Source organism: Otolemur garnettii, unplaced genomic scaffold, assembly GCF_000181295.1.
Source record: "Otolemur garnettii isolate 467f Iridium unplaced genomic scaffold, OtoGar3 scaffold00031, whole genome shotgun sequence".
Lineage (NCBI taxonomy): Eukaryota > Metazoa > Chordata > Mammalia > Primates > Galagidae > Otolemur > Otolemur garnettii.
The window spans coordinates 11,758,927-11,767,545 of NW_003852426.1; the positions used below are offsets into that span (position 1 = coordinate 11,758,927).

Genomic DNA, 8,619 nt, shown 5'->3' on the forward strand with positions numbered 1-8,619 from the left:
TGGCGGGTCCGGGCTGGGGATTCGAACCCGCCACCTTAGGTGTACGTGGCTGGTGCCTTAGCCAGTTGAGCTATAGGCGCCGAGCCTTCTTCTATGTTTTACATTAGAAGTGTTATAGTTTTCGGTTTTATATTTTGGCCTATGATTCATTTGGAGTTAATTTTTGCATGCGGTGTCAGATATAATTTGCATTTCTTAAGCTTTTTTTTTTTTTTTGCAGTTTTTGGCTGGGGCCAGGTTTGAACCCACCACCTCTGGTCTATGGGGCCGGTACCCTACTCCTTTGAGCCACAGGCACCACCCCCATAATTTGCATTTCCGTATATATATTTTTATGTATACATGCATATCCAATTGTACTAGTGTCATTTGTTGAGAAGATTATCTTTTCTCCATTGAATTGCCTTAGTGTTGAAAATCAAGGTCCATTTCTGGACTGTGTGTTCTCTTCTACTAATCTATTTTATTCATTTTATTTATTTTTTATTTTATTTTATTTTATTTTTTGAGACAGTCTCACTTTGTCACCCTTGGTAGAGTGCTGTGGTGTCATTAACTCAGCAACCTCAAACTCTTGAGCTCAAGTGATTATCTTGCTTCATCCTCCCAAATAGCTAGGACTACAGGCACCTACCACAACACCTGGCTATTTTTTAGAGATGGGGTCTTACTCTTGCTCAGGCTGGTCTTGAACCCATGAGCTCAGGCAATCCAACCCCCTCAGCCTCCCAGGGTGCTGGGATTCTAGGCGTGAGCCAAGGCACCTGGCCTGATTTCCAGGTGTTGGTCTGTTCTTTCCCCAGTATCACTTGACTTGACTTACTGCTTGACTACTTACTGTAGTTTTACAGTAAGTCTTAAAGTCAAGTAATGGTTCTTCAAAATGATTTTGACTATTCTTTTTTTTTTTTTTTGAGACAGAGCCTCAAGCTGTTGCCCTGGGTAGAGTGATGTGGTGTCACAGCTCACAGCAACCTCCAACTCTTGGGCTTAAGCGATTCTCTTGCCTCAGCCTCCCAAGTAGCTGGAACTACAGGCACTCGCCACAACACCCGGGTATTTTTTGGTTCTAGTTGTCATTGTTGTTTGGTGGGCCCGGGCTAGATTTGAACCTGCCAGCTCAGGTGTATATGGCTGGTGCCTTAGCTGCTTGAGCTACAAGCGCTGAGCCTGATATTGACTCTTCTAATTACTTTGCTTTGCCATGAAAATGATAGAATCAGCTTCTCCATTTCTACCCTATCCTCCTCACTGCCCCACCCTCCACCAAAGCCTGTGGGGCTTTCCACTGGGATTGCGCTGACTCTGTGGTTCAGTTTGAAGGGAAATAGACATTGTAGCGCTGTTTGTCTTCCAATCCATGGACACAGGTTAGTTCTTCATTTATTGCTTGCTTCTATAGTTTTTCTCATCAATGTTTCTAGTTTTTAACATAGAAATCTTGTACATACATTATTAAATTTCTACGCAATTATTTCATGATTTGGGGTGCTATTCAGATGCAGAACTCAGAACTTCCATAACTACTTTCTCACTTTCTGGCCCATTTATGCTTCATTTGGGACCTTTCTCCTCTTTCCTTCCTACAAGAAGAAAGGGTCCTTGTGTGGTGTCTGTGACTCAAGGAGTAGGGCACTGACCTCATATACCTGGGGTGGCAGATTCAAACCCAGCCCCAGACAAAACTGTAAAAAAAAAAAAAAAGAAAGAAAAGGAAAGGGTCCTTTTTTACTCCTTTAAACCCCATGGTGAAGAGCAAGCACAAGAAATCTTTACTGGTCACTCACAGCACACACATAGCAAATGGTGTCCTCTTTTAGCTTGTGCTAATTTGTAGTTCAATTCCCTGATCCTCATGTCTGAGCATGGGAACATTTTCTGCATCCCCCTAATTCCAAGCACAGGGTACTTCCTGTTGCTCTGCTAAATCTGAGTTCGAGGATACCTGCTACCTCACATTTGGTCACAGAGATCTCCCCCATCATTACATCTGGACTTCCTCATTTCCTAACATGTGCATTCGTTCAACTACCATGCAAACGCCAGCCCCTATGCTGGAGAACTCACTTCTCTTGTATCCTTGCTCTTCCTACATACAGTCGTCACCATGTAATAGACACATGACATATTCCTGATGTCTAACTTCAGTGGAGACCTCATAGCTGCTGGGCAATCGTTTTCAGGATTTCTGGAGCTTCCTAGTAAATTTCCTATGGTAGCTGCTCCAAATCGTCACTCTCCACAACTCTGCTCCCCTCTCCTTCTTCCCCAGAAATAAATCAGGATCATCAGATCTTGGTGATCACCTCTTTCAGGGTCTCCATTATCCTCCAATCCCACCATCCAGAAAAGCACCAGATTTCATCAGAACCATGGCCAGCGCCTGGCCCAGCTGAGCCAAGGCTGAGGAAGCAGTGACTGAACAGCTGGTGTTGGGAGCAGGCCTCTCACAGCTGGAACAACTAAAATTATACAAGTCACACCATGAGCCAAATCTGAAATAGTTCAATGCCCAGCCTGGCCTGAGAAGGGGGCTTGAGGGTGTAGTTGGTCGTGCTCGCCCACCCTTGGCTGGGGCCACCAACCTGCAAACCTCAGAGCCTGCAAATGTCACTCACTGATCAGCAGCCACTTGAGATTTGCCTTTCCCAGCTCCTTCTTTGGTCTTGTCCTGCTGCAACTTTACCTAACCTTCCTAGATCCAAACCCCTGCCATGAGGTCCCTCTCTCTTACTTCTGACCCTGTCAGACTTATCCTTCTTCCCACTTCTCTCTGTGTTTGTAGCATGATTCTCTGAGGCTTCTGGCTCAGTCAGTTCTATCCTTAACATCTCATATTTTCTAAGTTGAAGACCTTAGTCCTTGTTCCAGGCCAATGACTCCTCTCTTCTGGACAGGACATCTCCCTGGGGAGTGGGGGAGGCAGGGTTTGATTAGGTCCCAGGCAGTCAGACAGCAGGCTGGTTTGGCAGCACCTGGTGGCCCAGCTGGAGTGAGGTTAGATCGCAGGCCCTGAGGGAAGCTCTGGTAGAGATGAGAGATGGACCAAGGTGCTGAGTGTGGCACATTGTAGGTATCATAGGGCTGAGGCAGAAACAGAGGGAGCCTCATCTACTGCTTGATTGAGTCAGAACTGATCTAGACTTAGGTCAGGGTCAGGGAAGATGCCCAGCCTACACATGGGGGCTGAAAGTCTGGGTGGGCACAAACTAGAAATACAGAGTGAGAGGTTAAGCACACAAGCTTTGGTTTCTTACAGATCTGTTACTTACTAGCTATGTGTCTATAGGGACCAACGCCCTTGTCATCCTAAAGTTTTGCTAAAAAATCACCAATCTGAGTACATTGAGCTCCATAGAGACAGCGCCGGGGCAAGTGAGAGCCGGACGGGCACTGGGCAACTCTGTGCCTCGCTGAGGAAAAATAACTAAACGTGGGCAAAGGAGATCCTAAGAAGCTGAGAGGCAGAATGTCATCATCTGCATTCTTTGTGCAACCTTGTCGGGAGGAGCACAAGAAGAAGCACCCAGATGCTTCAGTCAACTTCTCAGAGTTTTCTAAGAAGTGCTCAGAGAGGTGGAAGACCATGTCTGCTAAAGAGAAAGGAAAATTTGAAGATATGGCAAAGGCAGAAAAGGCCCGTTATGAAAGAGAAATGAAAACCTACATCCCTCCTAAAGGGGAAACAAAAAAGAAGTTCAAGGATCCCAATGCATCCAAGCCTCCTTTAGCCTTTTTCTTGTTCTGTTCTGAGTATCTCCCAAAAATCAAAGGAGAACATCCTGGCCTATCCATTGGTGAAGTTGCAAAGAAGCTGGGAATGATGTGGACTAACACTGCTGTGGGTGACAAGCAGCCTGAGGAAAAGAAGGCTGCAAAGCTGAAGGAAAAATATGAAAAGGATATTGCTGCATACCGAGCTAAAGGAAAGCCTGATGCAGCGAAAAAGGGAGTCGTCAAGGCTGAAAACAGCAAGAAAAAGGAAGAGAAGGAAGATGAGGAAGAGGAAGAAGAGGAGGAGAAAAATGGAGACGATGAGGATGAAGAAGATGATCATGATGAATAAGTTGGTTCTAGAGCAGTTTTTTCTTGTCTATAAAGCATTTAATCCCCCTGTACACAATTCATTCCTTTTAAAGAAAAAAATTGAAATGTAAGGCTGTGTAAGATTTGTTTTAAAACTGTACAGTGTCTTTTTTTGTATATTTAACACAGTATCCAATGTGTCATTAGATAGCCCTGTCCTGGTGGTATTTTCAATAGCCACTAACTTTGCCTGGTGCAGTATGGGGGTTGTAAATTGGCATGGATATTTAAAGCAGGTTCTTGTTGGTGCACAGCACAAATTAGTTATATATGGGGATGGTAGTTATATATGGTATAATTATATATAGTATATATAGTTATATATGGTAATTATATGGTATAATTGCTATTCTGTTAACTGAATACCACTCTGTAATTGCAAAAAAAAAAGTTGCAGCTGTTTTGTTGACATTCTGAATGCTTCTAAGTAATGTAATTTTTTTTATTAGTTCTGTTGTCCTTTTCATAGGTCTGAAATTTTTCTTCTTGAGGGGAAGCTAGTCTTTTGCTTTTTGCCCATTATGGACCCCATGAATTATATTACATTGTTTATCTTTTCATATGATTAGCTGATAAAAAGCTTTTTGTCTATGCACCCTGCAGATCATGATGGGGGTAATAAAAGTTAAATTGAGATAGTTTTCATCTATAACTGAAACTCCAAAGTGGATGACAAATTTCACGTAGCCCATTTATATTTTACAAAGTGAAGAGTAAGCAATGTACTCACAGCATGGGATTATTAGAATCAAACATTTTGAAAGTCTGTCCTTGAAGGACTAATAGGTAAGTATGTTCTAATCTTTACATGAGGACTCTATTCTTTAACTCCCATTACCATGTAATGGCAGTTATATTTTGCAGTTCCCACATTAAAGAAGACCTGAGAATGTATCCCCAAAAGCGTGAGCTTAAAATACAAGACTGCCATATTGCATTTTTTGTTGATGTTAGTCCTGGAAAAGACTAAGACAGTGCTGGCTGTAAATGTCTTTTCCCATTTACCTAAATATGAACTGCTCAGGAAACTTCAGATTCTCTGTTAAGAGTATCTTTAATTAATTGGGCCACTCTTTAAAATAATGCCACATTTAAAATTGGTTATATTTTCTTGTATTGGGGTTTGCCCCTTTTTAAATCAAATGGATAGGAAAGAAGACACTTAAACTTCGCATCTCAATACAAGTTATTCAATTTATTTGAATTTAATTTTTCCTTACAAGACCCACATTCATTAGAGTCATGTTTATCTGCTTAGCAGTTTAGGGAACAATTTGGCAATTTTGTGGTTTTGGAGATTATCTTTCTCTTAAAGTGCCAGTATTTTAAAATAGCGTTCTTGTAATTTTACACACTTTTGTGATGGAGTGCTGTTTTGTTATATAATTTTGACTTGGATTCTTTCCATTTGCATTTGTTCATGTAATTTCAGGAGGAATACTGAACATCTGAGTCCTGGATTATACTAATAAACTAATAATTGCACAGGTTTTAAAAAAAAATCAATCTTCATTCTAGTTGAATGAAGAGTCTGGGAGACCTGTATCTACCAGAATGAAAATACAAAGGAAATTGTTCATTTTTATGATTGGGTTCAAAAAAGTATGGACAATCGTACAGAAATATGACTGGACAAAAACGGTATGAGCTAATGTGGACTAAGTGAGGAAAGCCTGCAAGCCAAGTCTGTCTAGATTCTTCCTGGCCTCTCTGAGCTGTATTCCTTCCTCTTGGGTGTGAGGCAGGACCCTCATTGGTATGAGGGTCTTATGACAGTCAAACAAGGTAGGTCAGGTAATTTCTTTATGGCCAGTTTTTACATAGAATAATTAAAAGTGTTATGGCTGATTTGGGGGAAAGGGGATTCTGGCTTCAATGACTCACTTTAAAAGGAAGAGGGATTCTAGGTCCCAAGGCTAGTCTCAGGGGACAATGAGACTGAGAAGCAGGACAGGAAAAGGTCAGAAAAATTTTTCCTTCTGAAGCTCCATTTTGGAGTACTCTTTTCTGAGCCTAAACATGGCCTTGGGCTAGTTCCTTAACTATCCGAGGCTGGCTTTACTACCTAGGTATGTGGAGTTATGATTTTATTGTTAAGGACTTGAAAAAAAAAAAAAAAGGTAACACATCTTATTTTCCTTCCTCCTCAGTGTATTTTTCTCTGAAATCTTCCTTTCTTCCCCTGCCTGCCTCCATCCCAGGAGTCTGCTTCCTCTTCCAAGATGACTGCTCTCTCTGTGCCTTGGATGGTGCCCAGCAACTTGCCTTCTCAGCCGTGTTCTCCCTTCCAGTGTCTCTGATTTCCCCCCACGCCCCACAACTTTTTCTTCATCTTCGCAAGGGCACAGTCTCATCTGTCTTGAAAAACCCTTCACACACCTCTGTTCCCCCTTCAGGGGCTGCCCTTCACACTCTGGCCCACAAGTTCCCTGAGACTGCCATCTCCACTCCCTCCCATGCACATGCTTCTTTTTTAAAACTTATTTTCAACTTTTTCACTATGGATAATTTAAAATACATACAAAACTAGACAGAATAGTGTAATAAACCCATCTACCAATTGCCCATTGTCTACCTCATTTTCTTACATATTATTTTGAAGCAAATCTCATACACCATATTATTTCTTCCATAACTATTTCAGCTAAAATACTTTTGTAAAAAATTAAAATAACTGAGGCAAGGGAATCGCCTAAGCAGGAGTTGGAGGTTGCTGTGAACTGTGTGACGCCATGGCACTCTACCAGAGGGCGACAAAGTGAGACTCTGTCTCTACAAAAAATAAATAAATAAATAAATAAATAAATAAAACCTAAAGAAATTTCTAATTGTTTCAATGATGGCATGTGTATTTTAAAGACTTTTTTTTTTTTAATTCTGGGCTGGGCACAGTGGCTCACGCTTGTAATACCAGCACTTTCAGATGCAGAGACAAGAGGATTGGTTCAAACCAAGAGTTCAAGACCAGCCTGGGCAACATAATGAGACCCCCATCTCTACAAATATAATAATAGGAAAGACTCTCCAAGATGGCAGTCCAGTAGCAGCCCTTTTGAAGCCTCTCCTGACAAAAGTGGAAAGAAGCACAAGCAGTTTCTGCCATTCAGATTGCTCCACTCAGAGACAGCGCTGTGAGGGCATGGAGCAACCGTGCAGGACACCAGGGGCAGAGAGAAGAAACAGGAAGGGGAGTTATCCCAGACGGGGAGGTGAGTGGCCCAGAGGCAGAGATTGCAGAAGGCCATCACTGTGCAATCTGGGCTGCTGGGAAGCCAGCACTATCCCCCATGGCCTCCTGCTGGGTTGGTTTGGACTGACCTGAATCCTATATAAATCAGCCCCACCAATAGTGGGTTGGAGGGGAACCAAGAATGGCAGCCCTCCCGCCCCCTTTCAGATACACTGCTCTAGTCTCAGGGTGGGGTGGAGAGAGAGCGGACTGACTCCTGGCTTCTCTAAGCCAGAGCTGGTGATCTGCTGCCAAGTTTTTCCCTTGGAGAGTGCAGGCAGATCCAGGCACAGGAACGGGGATAGGGGCTCAGCAGGTGAACTTGAGCCTGGGAAATGGCAATGGACAGCCCTCCTCAGCAGGGCACAGGCAGGGCATGGGAAACGCTGGAGCCCCGTGATAGCTGTTGTATGAGGTGGCCTCCATTGGTGTGGCTTCCCAGGGGGTCTGAAGCCCTGTGGTGTGGTCAGCTGTGCAGGCAGCATGGACTCTGCCTTCCATGTTAGTACTGCTGCTGCCACGCTGGTCCCATGAAACTGCTTTTTTCAAGCAGTTCGGAATGGTCCCATCTCCCCCATGGACCTCCTTTCAGATTCCAGGTCCCATTCAGTCACTAACCTGAGCTCAGACCCTGAAGCTTACTGTACACAATTGAATTCCTCAGTCCTCATCCAAACTCCGACTCTGAAGCTTCCATACACTATCCCAGAACATCTGGCGTTCTCCCCTCAGGCCTGTAGCACACCGACCAAGATCTTCAGAGCTATGCCTGGTTCATGGGCCGCCCCAGAGCTTCCAGATTCTGAGCAGAGCATCAAATCCTGTCCCAAGTGTCAAGAAGACAGGAATTGAATGCTGGAAAGAATGAAGTTCATCAGATCTTCACAGCCAACAGTTGCTGTTATTTCTAATTCCAGAGCGCCATCTACTGATTCCTTTTTCCTTTTCTTTCTATTACTTTTCCAAGGCGACAAAGGATTTTAATAATTATAGTTATTTTTTCTCTTTCTTCTTCTTTTTCTCTGCTATGCTTTAACTCCCTGTAGCCTAGAGTTAAGGTGAAGAAAGGTAGAGAGGAGGAAGGAAAAAGAGAAAAAAGAAAAAAACACACACATGAGGAGGAACCAGCAAAAAAATCTCTGGCAACACGAAAGAGAAGACAACAGAACTACTGCTGAAAAATTCCAACCAAAAAGAAATAGCTGAAATGACAAAATTAGAATTCAGAATATGAATACAAGATAAGATTAACGGAATTGAGAAAGTGGAAAAACCAAAAAAAAGTCCAAAAAAGTCTTAAAAAA

At 42.9% G+C, this 8,619-nt stretch overlaps 1 protein-coding gene and 1 pseudogene across 1 annotated transcript in view; one reads left to right on the forward strand and one right to left on the reverse strand.

Annotated features, from left to right (window-relative positions):
• The window catches only part of TREM2 (triggering receptor expressed on myeloid cells 2), a 16,129-nt gene extending 8,007 nt beyond the window's left edge, over window positions 1–8,122 (reverse strand). Inside the window, exon 1 of the mRNA XM_003789174.3 lies at window positions 7,934–8,122. The gene's annotated coding sequence lies outside the window, so the exon portion shown is untranslated. The remainder of the gene's footprint in view (window positions 1–7,933) is intronic.
• LOC100952405 lies at window positions 3,352–4,066 on the forward strand (annotated as a pseudogene).
• Window positions 8,123–8,619: the final 497 nt, after the last annotated feature.